General features: G+C 32.3%; 1 protein-coding gene across 1 annotated transcript in view; it reads left to right on the top strand.

The window, feature by feature from the left end:
• Positions 1-12,850, top strand: part of LOC143048385 (androglobin-like) — an 87,235-nt gene that overhangs the window by 14,185 nt on the left and 60,200 nt on the right. The gene's annotated exons all lie outside the window — the stretch shown is intronic.

Raw genomic sequence — 12,850 nt, 5'->3', positions numbered from 1 at the left:
TAAGGCCAAGGCAAAATCGAAAACAATTTTGTTCTGACAGGAATATAAGGTTTTAGGCATGATTTCTGCCAGTATTTCTTTTCGTGACAGTTCATTGTTTTTGCTGACACATTTTTTTTCTGATTGCACAAATGTGAGGCTCTAATGGATGCATTCTTTTATGCTATAAATGGTTGTTGCATATCCTTTGTCGTCGTCTTATATGTCTATTACAAATGTAAAGAGAGATCGTAGTATAAATTGAGGTGATGCACGAAAGCTTCTGGTCATGCCTATTTCTCAATATTTCAATAATACATAATTAAACAAAGCAGTTCCAATTCCATATAATAATGAATATTAAAAAATAAAATTGATTCTTAATTGTTTGCTCTGCTTTATCTTGTATCTCGCATAAAAAAAAAACCCGTCCAAGTCGAAAAACAATCCACTGCTTTGATTCAGTTTTTAAAATGTTGTTTTAATCGAATTATCGAAAGTAATAACAATGTTTGTTTAAAACTTGTCAAAGAAAAAGAAATAATAACAGTCACTTGAAATACAGAACAAAACTTTAGTGGCCTAACTATTATAATTGGAGTTTATTCTTATAAGTCAATATTTCAATCAATATTTTATCAAATAACTATGACACCTATTCTCCCCAGCATATTTTAAATATAATGTTTGCTCATACTGAGCAGTTAGTTAAATAAGTTGGACTAAAATTTACAAAAGTAAAACAAAAGTAAGACCGAAGCGAATTAAACAAAAGAATTTTCCAATGATATCTAGTATTTTATCGAATTGAATTTAGTTTTTAATTTATATAAAACACAAAAAATGGAAGAAAAATACACTTCCACGTCAAGAAGAATGACAGTGCCTGCAGGATTCGGTCCGATGTTAGGAGGGATCAATGTTAAAAAGGAGTTTAAACTTAGACAAAGGTATGCCTTAAAACTTTATTCAGCGTTTAATATAATTATTTGACATGTATGTAAGCCACGGTATAGAATCTTGGTTGCTGCAGTACTAATTCGAGCCGGAACATAAGTTTTGTGGTAGGTTGTCATCTATAAATGTACACAAAACAATTAGTTTTCATTGTTTTCAATTTGGGAATCACCGAATGTCGCATATCATTAATTTTGTTTAAACGACATGTACAACTAGTCAGGCCATGAGGAATTTCTTACCCTTCAGGTGCTTATTGTAACGAGATCAATCTTCAATTTGACGTAACAGAAAAAAAAAACAACGCCTCAATCATGAAATTTGTTAAAACACAAACATACGCAAGAAAATATACATCTACTATACGATAGCTAAAAATGAAATAGGAAACTGGTAGTCATGAAAGCATCTGCGCAATTCCAACTGAAACAAAATTATATAAAATCTGTGTTGTTCAGTTTAGATCGCTAGATACAAAATATATGCGCTATCTCCTCAGGGCAACTGGAAACGTGACGAAAACTTTCATTTTGTTTTTTAAAAAAAAAGTGATGGTTATTGTCAAAGGAATAATACTATTTTACCATCATGCATGCAACTCAGATATAGGTAGATATAGCTTCCACGCCTCTAGGCTTCTTATGTTTGATCCCCGGCTCAGTAAAAACAGACTATCATCTGTAATAATGGTTGCTCGGTATCATCACAGTATTGTCTCTGTGGACGTTAGGCGACATGAACAGAAATATGATAAATCATCATTATGTATGTAATGGCTAGGCAAGAGTTTTTTTTAAACAACCATCTTTTACACTTTAACCATTAAAACCACTGTTAACATGAAATTATGATTAATACATAGAATCTGAAAACTAGATTTATCTAAATTGATTTTGTTTAAGCGTACATGAGACATTTTGGTTCCTGAAGTATATTGAACACACGTAATTCTGGTGTCCCTATACTTCTTACAATGTGTGAAGAGAGATAACTCTCAGAGGTTATGACCTACTGATCTGTTTGTACTGGTCTTTTAATTTGCGCTTAAAGCGATGGTAGAGATAATGGCAATTCCTCGTATAAATTTCGATAACTTTATCTGACATTTACTTAGAAATAAAAATTGACAAGTATGAAGATGGTGTTCGTAGATTCTCTTTGAATTCCAATTAAAGGTAGGGAAGATAGGACAGCATTATCAGTCGTAGTTCTGTTTATTGACATTTTCCCAATAAATCATAAAAAAAATCTCAAAATATCAGGAAATCACAACGTAGCCTGCAGTATTTTTATATCATTAACAAACAAATTGAAAATCATTTAATTTCCGCAAGTTTTAATATGAAGGAATTGAAACATTTGAGCAGCATTTGAGAAGCTCATTTTATTACTGTGTGTTTTATATGAAATATTATTTACAATATTTGAAGAGTACTTCAAATATAATTTTGAATTATATTGCATCAGTGGGTGTCTTCTTTAACAATTAGACATGAGGAGAAGCAAACATGTTTGATTTAAAATACAAATAATCAAAAACTTGAAACATTTATTTTTGAAAAGTTTGATTTAATAAAAATATAAAAATTAAAAGCTTGAGGATACATCGCACGAATTTAAAATCATAGTGACAAACATTCTGGAGTTAGCAATGGATTCTAGTATAAGGAAATCTTCGTTATCTTTGTCGCCTAAATTAAGAAGATCTGCAAAGTCTAGATTACAAGCAATTTTCAGGTGAGCAGATTTCAATAATGAACGACTATACAAGTATAAAAGTTGTAACATGTACATCAGAATGTTAAATAAAGTCTGATTTGTAACAAACTTTTTTCGAAATAATGTCCAGTTATGTAAAGGATATATATATATATATATATATATATATATATATATATATATATATATATATATATATATATATATCCATTTTATTTTTATCTTCCATATAAAAGGAGTATTTGCCGGGGCGGGCCAGACATATCAGAATGGAGATATGGATCTTATATTTATTTCCCTTAAACATAATTTTCAGATTTGTAATTTTCTATGCATTTTTCGATTTTTCATTTTCAAAACTTTGTGCTTATTTTACTTGTGCATGATCCCATCATACTGGAAACCCAACTTAAACATCCTCATTAGTGGGTAGGGGACAAAGACGGATGGAGTACTTATCACTTGAACAAAAAAGGTGTTATGTACTTCTGTTTGCTAAATCGGTATAATTTATCTGTTTTTACTTGTAAAATAAAAGCGCACAAACGTAATAAAATGAGGTTTCCCGCAAAACTAATGGTAATGCGCGCAAATGTGATACATCGCTGCTTCGTATTATACCTTGCATTTCTTACACAATGGCAAACTTTTAAAAATTATATATGCATGTAGTTCGCGGTAAATTATTGTTGTTAATAATGGGTAAATCATAAAACAAAAATCCTTGGAAATTGTCTTTTTTTCGATAAGTTCCGAATGTTTTGGTGATTTTTTTCTTTCTTCATATTTTGATTGATGGATAGTTTTAACTGAAAGTTAAATTGTATATGTCTGTGAAGAAATTCAAATATATACTATGATAGTTTTTTTTCAAATTCGAACTCACAGATTTACTGGAAATTGACCATAGCGCTTTTAAACCAATTGACAAATTGTGATTTACAAAATGTTCGCCGGTCTAGATAAGATGAGGGAGGGGGTTGTTTTATTTCCCTTTATCTTTTCAGATACTTTTTTCTTTTTTCTTTATTCGTTTATCACATTTCCCCCGATTCTTTTTAACCCTTTCTTCTGAATATTTGCCAAATATTATTTATTCCAAAAAACCCACCAACCCCTCATGTCTGAAGAAAGTATCATTTGCCATACACATAAACTAATTCTGAAACTAAATACTTGGTTTGTTTTCAAAGTATACGGTGACGCAAAAATACTTTAAAATAGCACGAAGATAACACTATTTAAAAAGTACTGCACACGAAACTTTTGTCAAACAAGCAGTGGTTCTCAAGTAAACTATAAGTATCGTTACACTTTGGGTATGATATAAATACTTCCATGATTTTACTAACATCACCTTGTTTTTTTTTTGGTTTTCTCTTTCTCATTATTGAAGGCCCTTTATGACGACCTATAATAGCTACTGTCCAAGTCATTTGAACTCTGGTGCCTGGATAGTTGTTCTATTGTCAATCTTATCACATCTCCTTATATTCACTTGTACAATATGTTTATAAGGGATAATTTATATTGTTTGTCCTTTCATAATACAGTTATTAACCGGAAGAGATGTTTTTAATACGTAAAATTCTATAGAATATGCTTATTTGATTATATAGTGTATGGCATAACAGTGTCTTACCAGAAAATGATTGATAATAATCTAAATCAACCCAAACATTCACCATTGGTATAGGGATCAACACATTTGACATACTTTAAGAAGAAACAAACATGTCCACGTATCTGCCAAATGTTTTATTAAATTAAAGTACTGTATGACGATTGGAAATGCCTACAAAGACATGAAATAGTACAAATCTAATGAATTTGAAAAAAATCGAATGTCTTTATATTTGCTTAATGTATTGTAATGTTTGTTAGTCTTAATCACCAGGATTATTGCAGATTAATGTTAAACTGCATAGGAATTGATAAACCACGGTGTTGGGTTATAAAATATAACTTTCATTGGTGCGAAAATATTAATTAATCCTATATTCAACAATCACTTGATTTCATATTCCAAGTGATAATTGTTAAAACTGTTTTAAATGAAATTTCGGCCATTTGGATTTTAAGTATAAAAGGATCGTAACTTAACTTAATGGCAAGCAGAAAAGGAAATAAAATATTATCTAGTATAAATGAACGTACAAGTTCCCAGCAATCGAGGTAAGTGAATAGCTTCGTTGTTGAGACGACATGAAATTGGGAAAATATTGTCACGTGCATTCCAACGAAAAATTAGTATACGAAAGGGATGCCAAACCGGGGAGGATCTTTTCCATTATGCTACTCGTAATGTAAGCACTGCCCGTCTATCTTACTTGATCTTACTTCGGTTGGACCTTCTTGAAATTGTCTCGTAAAATTTTGTACCAAAACATAATTTGTATGTATCTTGGATGATAAATAAATTTTTGTTTGCGTTACTTCCAGGTGCAAATATGTCATGCAAGGTCAGGACGAGAACAAATAATTACAATCAATACAAAACTGCAATATAGGTCTACCGAGATAAAAAAAAAAAGAGGGGCGGGAATTGTGGAATTTTAACGGGAAATAAGGAAAATTAGATAATTAACACACATTTGATCTTCCAACGGGCCACATACGGACCCCTAAAAGTTGCTGCAATGTTTCTTTAACGTGACCATATTGCGTGTCTTTCTCTTTTTACACAAAACATCTGATTAAACTTCCTTTTTCTGATCGGTAGAGTCTGCTTATTTATCCACCCTTCTCAGTTTCTTGTATAAGCGTCCATGGTTGGTACGAATAGCTGTAGTACAGTCAATGCCTTTGTCGTTACCTCGTATGCTTAAAGTGGATTTCCCATTTGTCCTCTGATTCGAAATATATATTTTAAACTGCTTAATTATAGAGTGTAGTGTTGTTTGCTCGGGTTCTTGTTAACTTGTTGATCTGTTCTTGATTGTCTACACTTGCATCAATCGGAATAGCCAGAAAATTTTATGGAACATAGCATGGTCATTTCAGAATGAATTTTTTTCGGTGTCGGATAACAATACCAAATGCTCCGTTTTGCTGGCCCCCTCCCCCAAATAGTGTTTATTCGTGTTATTATGACCAGATAAAGTTAATAAATGGAATAGGATGTGGGTGTATGTAGACGAATCTATTGGACAACCATCAACCAAAAAAAAAAAACAATTTAGATTCTTATTTTTATCCATTTAACCTACAAAACTTAGAATCAGTAACCATTCATTATTAATTGAAAAAGGAAGGCATTTTAAAATTCCTCGCGAAGAAAGACTTTGCAAAAAATGCAATGCACTAGATGATCCGAAACATTTCTTAATACATTGTTCTCACAATTCAAATATTAGATTAACATATTGTTATTGCATTAATAGAGAAAGTAATGCATTTGCTAATCTCACTGACAATGACAAAGTTATATATATACTTAACCCATCAACACCAACACAAGTGAATAAACTAGGATCCTTTATAAAAAAAAGTCAATGGAACTGAGGACAGGGGACCCTTTAATATTTACCTGAATTTGTATGTATATATTGAGTTACTTAGTTATTGTCGTGAAAACTTTGAATTGAATTGAATTGAATATATTCCATTTATTACAGCAGACAATCTAGATAGCCATAATCTATCGAATTGAATGTGGCTCGAAGATGTGTCGTACTTATTGTCACTAATATATCATTTGGTGCGAGCTAAATGGCACAAGAACTGTGCATTCTTCGCGTGACACGATTTAAATTATTTAAAAATTATTATTGCTGCCTGTAGCCTGATAAATGATCGCATTGAATTTGAGTTACTTCCCTTTAAATACTGTCAAATCATTATAAACGAACCGTGTCATTTTTAACTTTGTAACGTTCTTTTCTAGTTTCTGTTTAAAAAAATATTAAGATACAATTCTTCTGTAATGAAAATGTATAGATTGTACACTTTTCATTTAGTAAATTTGATTGGTTTATTTTATAAATTTAAAATTGAATCTACAGCAACAAGTGCTCCCTATCACCTTGCTATGGAGATTTGAAAGAAATTACAGTAGCATCAGTATTTCCAGAGCCGCGATAAAAATAGGTTAACGTTCCGTGAGGTTAATCGCAGTCCACGGATTAAACAGAGAAATTATGACATTTTTATCCTCTTAACGTATAATTGTGAATAGAAATTAATAATCAAAACGCCTAAAAAAAAAAGGCGCCTGTATAAATAATTACACGAAAAGAATTAAATAAGATGTCTTACTTGAACACCTTTGAACAATCAAAGAAAATAAACAGTTCTCAAAGTTTGCATAAGCTTACTAAGTTTATACCTTTACATTTTGGGGGTATTGAACAGTTGAGGAATACTACTTTCCCGTGTATATGTGACAATTCCTACAATGCCACACCCACTTTCTCGGCAAGGTACTCAAACAGAAATTATTAAGAGAGAATCAAGTCAGCTATCATTATCAAAAAGCGAATCTCAAAGCAAATTCGTCACAGGAGGATGTAGTTCTCGTTCTGGATCGCGTTCTGGTCGCCGTTCGTCTAGGTAGGTGAAAATCTATTTTTTAGGAGTTCAATAATGATTCATATTCAAAGTGTATACGTCTTTTTGCCTCTTTCAGAATTTAAAACATACGTGACAAGTCAGTATCAAAATGTATATAATCACAACAAATTAAACATGTCATTTGTTTTGAATTTTAAACGACTATATGATTCTCAAGTAATCGTCCTGAACATACATGAAATATTTGCCACTGTGTGTTAAGTGACCAACAATCAATCAATCAAGAATACAATATTTTATGTCCATTCTGCCTTTTGGGAGTACAGGGACAGGGACTTGTCATCTGGAATCTGTAATACATGGGTGGTTGTTAACTTATGTTGGTTGTCACGAGAGTACATAAGTGGCATGCACTGATTCGTCGTCGACGAGTGAAAGTACAGTACTGATTTGGCGTCGGTGAGTTATAGGACAGACGTGTTACTGAACCAGCGTCGGCGAGCGAAAGAGCGGAAGTGTTACTGATTTTGCGTCGGCGAGTAAAGGGACAGAAGTGTTACTGAACCAGCTTCGGCGAGTGAAAGGACAGAGGTGTTACTGAATTGGTTTCGGTGATTGAAAGGACAGAGGTGTTACGGATTCGTTGTCGGGAATGAAAGAACCGAGGTGTCACTGATTTGGTTTCGGTGAGTGAAAGGACAGAGGTGTTACTGATTCGGTATTGGAGAGTGTAAGAACAGAGGTGTTACAGATTCGGTATTGGAGAGTGTAAGGACAGGGGTGTTACTGATTCGGTGTCGGAGAATGAAAGAACCGAGGTGTCACTGATTTGGTTTCGGTGAGTGAAAGGACAGAGGTGTTACTGATTCGGTATTGGAGAGTGAAAGGACAGAGGTGTTACTGATTCGGTATTGGAGAGTGAAAGGACAGAGGTGTTACTGATTCGGTATTGGAGAGTGTAAGGACAGAGGTGTTACTGATTCGGTATTGGAGAGTGTAAGGACAGAGGTGTTACTGATTCGGTGTCGGAGAATGAAAGAACAGAGGTTTTACTGATATGGTTTCGGCGAGTGACAGGACAGATGTGTTACTGATTCGGTGTTGTAGAGTGAAAGAACAGAGGTGTTACTGATTTGGTGTCAGTGATTAAAAGGACAAAGGTGTTACTGATTTGGTCTCGGTGAGTGAAAGGAAAGCGGTATTACTGATTTGGTATCGGTGAGTGAAAGGACAGAGGTGTTACTGATTCGGCGTCGGCGAGTGTAAGAACAGAGGTGTTACGGATTTAGCGTCGTTTACAGTCACAGCAATTACAAAAAATTCTTGACATTCCTGACCAAAATTTCATTTTGCAATTGTAAATATGCGAACCTCTTAGCTAATTTTATTGTCAAACAACCGTTACCTTATTTTCACGCTCCAGTTATCAGTTAAGATTTTCAGTACAAGTAATCACTTTGATCACTTTGGGGTTTCTGTCTGGTCATTTTAAATTGGCACATGTACCTCGGACATATTTTATTTTACCTTGATATCTGTTTCCGAGTTCAATGTCTTATTATGGTGTCAGTTTCAGAGTTCATAGCCTTTAATGTAGCATAAAATTCAGAATTCATAACATTTAATATGGTATCACTTTCAGAGTTCATTGATTTTGATATTGTATTTGGCGAGACAATGTAGTGAGGCAACTTGTACTTTTGGTCGTAGTGCGGTACTAATGTAAAACAAAACGCTTTAGCACCACAAACATTTTTTTATAATATATGAAATTATCTTAAACTACTTAAACATCCGATTAAATGAATGCATGTTTGTTTTGAAGAATTGATTTTCTTAAGATTTAAAATATTGGTGTAAATCTCCGTTTATAGATATGTCTCTGCACATTAAGGTAGTTATAAAACTTCAAACTAAGTACCTAAGAATACTCAAGGTTTATATGACTACATTTATAATTTTCTTTACAATAGAGAATTGTTTGTATTAGATGATATGTACATACTATATGAAAACTGAATAACCTTTTATGTTGTTTTTGTTAATAAATCATTTTCGATGATAAAAGTATCCTGGACGCGCACTTGTTACCGTTGTAATTTTATCTGATAGGAAATTATTTATATCATTTTGTAAAATTATATTCTTATTAAGGATCTACATGATTGACGAGCTACTCCACCCATCAATAAGGGTATGTTGCAGAGGGTATGTCTCCGTCTTCACATTCGTTATCTATCCTGGAGGAGATATAATTGTAATACTGTTAGTACAATGCACTTCCTCGTAACTTTTTAAAAGCTTTTCTAAGAATGACATGTTTTTTCTCAGTAAACAAATGAATATTTTTAATAATCTTTATTGACCAAAGTCACAACAGCTATAGACACTCAACCATTTGTAGAAATCCTCTTGGACATACTTGCATAAGGGCGGGGATTTCTTACAGCTAAAATAAAGATCCCAGTAATAATATATTTTGGTATTGTACCGAAAACACGTACACTGGTGCCATCTATTTAGTTTGGGAGTAATTTTGCGAGAAAAAAAAATTTCGACTTGCTTAGACCCTCAGAAATTACTATAAACAAGAATTAGGCAGATTTGTAGTAGATACATGTGTGTCTAACGGCTTTTGTAAAGATTATAACGAATGTAAACAAATCTTGTACTGAAAGATACATCCCATGTTTATATAGCAATGAATATTATCGGACCACTTTGAAAGTCATAAAAATATTAAAATGACATTGAGGACACTTTATCGTTAAGACTTGACAAGCAACGGAATGGACAGAAATTCCACGTAAATCTAATTTAATTCATAAGGGGATTTGGAATTCAGAGATGTAAAGCTTTAAACTTTAATAAGAGGTTGGGCCAGTTTGACCACCTTAAAATGTGTGAATGATAGTTTCTTCAATTTGATTTGTGTTAGCTACGAGACTTCACTACTGAAGATTCTTTTGATGTTTGGAAACGGAAAAGCTTTCTTCCTTATGTGGCTTATTGTTTTTATTTAATACAATAAGCACTATAGTGATCGGTTGATGATTTTTAAGATTAATTATGTTACTTTCAATTCAGTTGGATTAATTACTTCTAATATGACGAAGTATTTGTTTCGAGAAAAATAGTTACTTCGAATAATTTAGTCAAAAGTTTTGAAAGTTGATTCAGTATGTCTGCCGGTACAAAAAGATCAGGTAACACCTCTAAAGGAAACATCAGGGTTGGTTCTGGAACTATTCGGACTGTCAAGTTTCTGTCAGATGACCAAACGTCTGACCGCTCCCGCTCGTCATCACAATCATCATCAATTGGATCCGGTCAAAGACCAGCATCTGGTCGTCCTAGTTCGAGTCGTCCTGTATCCGGTAGACTTTCATCTCGGTAAGACAATGATTGAATGTATACATTTGATTTTGACCCAATATCAAAAGTTAGATGGGTAGCTTTTCCTGTAGTAACAGGGTTCTCAAAGTGTTTTTTTTTCTATCACTTTCACATTTACTTGTTAGCTAATAGACTTAATTAAGGTTGTTAACATCAAGAGAAAGGGAACGAAACGGGAATTTAGTTTCTCTAAATGCTTGTGTCTGCCTATTGAAATTTAAAGGCACATGAATATATTCTTGTAAACTATAAATAATATTTTCCACGATTTGACATTTTGTTGAAATATAATGCTAATCTTACATGATTTTTTTTTTATACAAATATCCATTTAATGGCCGTTAAATCATTCATGAGTGTAAAAACATCAAAGCGAAACGCATGTAGTAGTTCGAAAGTTATTATTATAACTTTATAATAACAGTATGTCGTATTTTTACAAGATTTGTAACAACTTGTTTTTAAATTAGTATACAAAGACTCATTTCATTACTAGAATGTCATACTAAAAATATATTAGATGATTTCACGTTTGAGCAGATAGATATACATAATAATATTACAGCGCAAAAAAAAAATAATGAAAGTAAAATTGATTTTTACAATAGGCAATTGCAAGACTTAAAACTGACTTTAGATTTTGTGTCGATTATAGTAGTATGAACATTTGAGTGTGGGTATCTTAAATCTATACACACAGATACCCAAAAGAAGGGGCCCGCATAAAAATGTTCACATCTTGGTCTGTGATATTTTATTTTTCTATATGATCCTATTGAATAAGTATAAAAGGCTTTACATTCTTGTATCTTTATATTATCTATAGGAACATCAGTTTTGTCTAAATACTCAGACGGTTTTATATCAAATATATAGTAGGAAATGTCTTACCAGTGGTCAGTATTTCATTATTATATGTTCCTCTAGTTTCAGTTTCGATCAATCATTTGAATATTGGAATTTTTATAGTATTTGAAACTCTAAAATTTATTTCTGTAAATGGCAAAGGTATCTTTCCTGAATGTTTAGGGAATATATGATATAAACAGTTATATTTGAAGCAATTATAGTGTTGTAACATACTGCTTGTTCTTCATCTCGAATCACCATTCATTTTTTATTCATTTGATGGAGAAACACCGTGCACTAAGATTTATTGGTGAAATGGTGTTGAATCGTGCTTTTTGGGTGTGGCTAAAAGGAAGTCGCCTCCTTATGGAGACGGAAACCATAACGAATTAAACGGTGAAAGATCATTTCATCGAAATTGTGTCATATTTCTACATAGAAATCGATAGAAATATTAATAATATTTTCTTTAAATTCTATTCATTTGCCGTATCATTTACATTTAACCAGTAAATTATTAATCATAAAGTCACAAATCATGTATCAGGTTAGGTATAGAAAATAAAAGATATTTCTGATGACAAGTGATTATACAACAACACTTATGTTTGCTTGGACAAAGGAATATTACAATATGTGATGGGTTTTATACTTTTAATGTTCAGTATTCTAATATTGGAACTTACAACTTACTTTCCATTCAGTCGGAATATTGTTTAAACAGTTGGCAGAAATGTAACATTAGCATGAATCTGATTCTAGGTCGTTTACCATTGTATCATCTGCAATATGTTTAAAAGTGTCGACAAGTTCTTTGTTTTAAGACTCGAGACATTTTCGAGTTCAGAAGTAGTTTTCGACTGACCTTGTTCCTCTCGTTTAGAAGGACGCTTGAATAGAAAATCTTACAAATAGTTGCCAATTACAGTAATTTGTCAATTTATCCAAACATTTAAATTTCTTTTTAACCGTATTTGTTACACTACATCGAAGGTAAATTAAAAATTTTGATATATGTGGTAAATTTTGAATTATTTAAAGTACAGAGTGTTACAGGGAACATCTTTATTTTGTATTCATTGTCACTGAACTGTGGAAAGACCTTTTACGAGGATCAAATATAACTTTCACCGTTCGTGTTTGTTTTTCCTCGACTAGGATTTTAAAGTAAATCTTTACTTTAACATGTTAAGTTCAGTTTGTGTTTCTGTGATTTGGTTTCAGTGTTGATCTAAGTAATTAAAAATATTGGTCTTTTGATTTGTATAATTGAGAATAAAAGTCAGGTAGGATTGATAACAAACCGAAGGTGAGTGTCCGTGACATTTTTTTACAGATGATTATTTATATTATGTAAAAGAAAAATAAACTACAGACATGAACAAATAATTGTATTCTGTAAACGAACATTCATTCTTAAAAATTTGGAATAGGCTGA

Source organism: Mytilus galloprovincialis, chromosome 10, assembly GCF_965363235.1.
Source record: "Mytilus galloprovincialis chromosome 10, xbMytGall1.hap1.1, whole genome shotgun sequence".
NCBI lineage: Eukaryota > Metazoa > Mollusca > Bivalvia > Mytilida > Mytilidae > Mytilus > Mytilus galloprovincialis.
The sequence above is the reverse complement of the archived record's forward strand: the minus strand, read 5'-3'. Positions and strand labels throughout refer to the sequence as shown.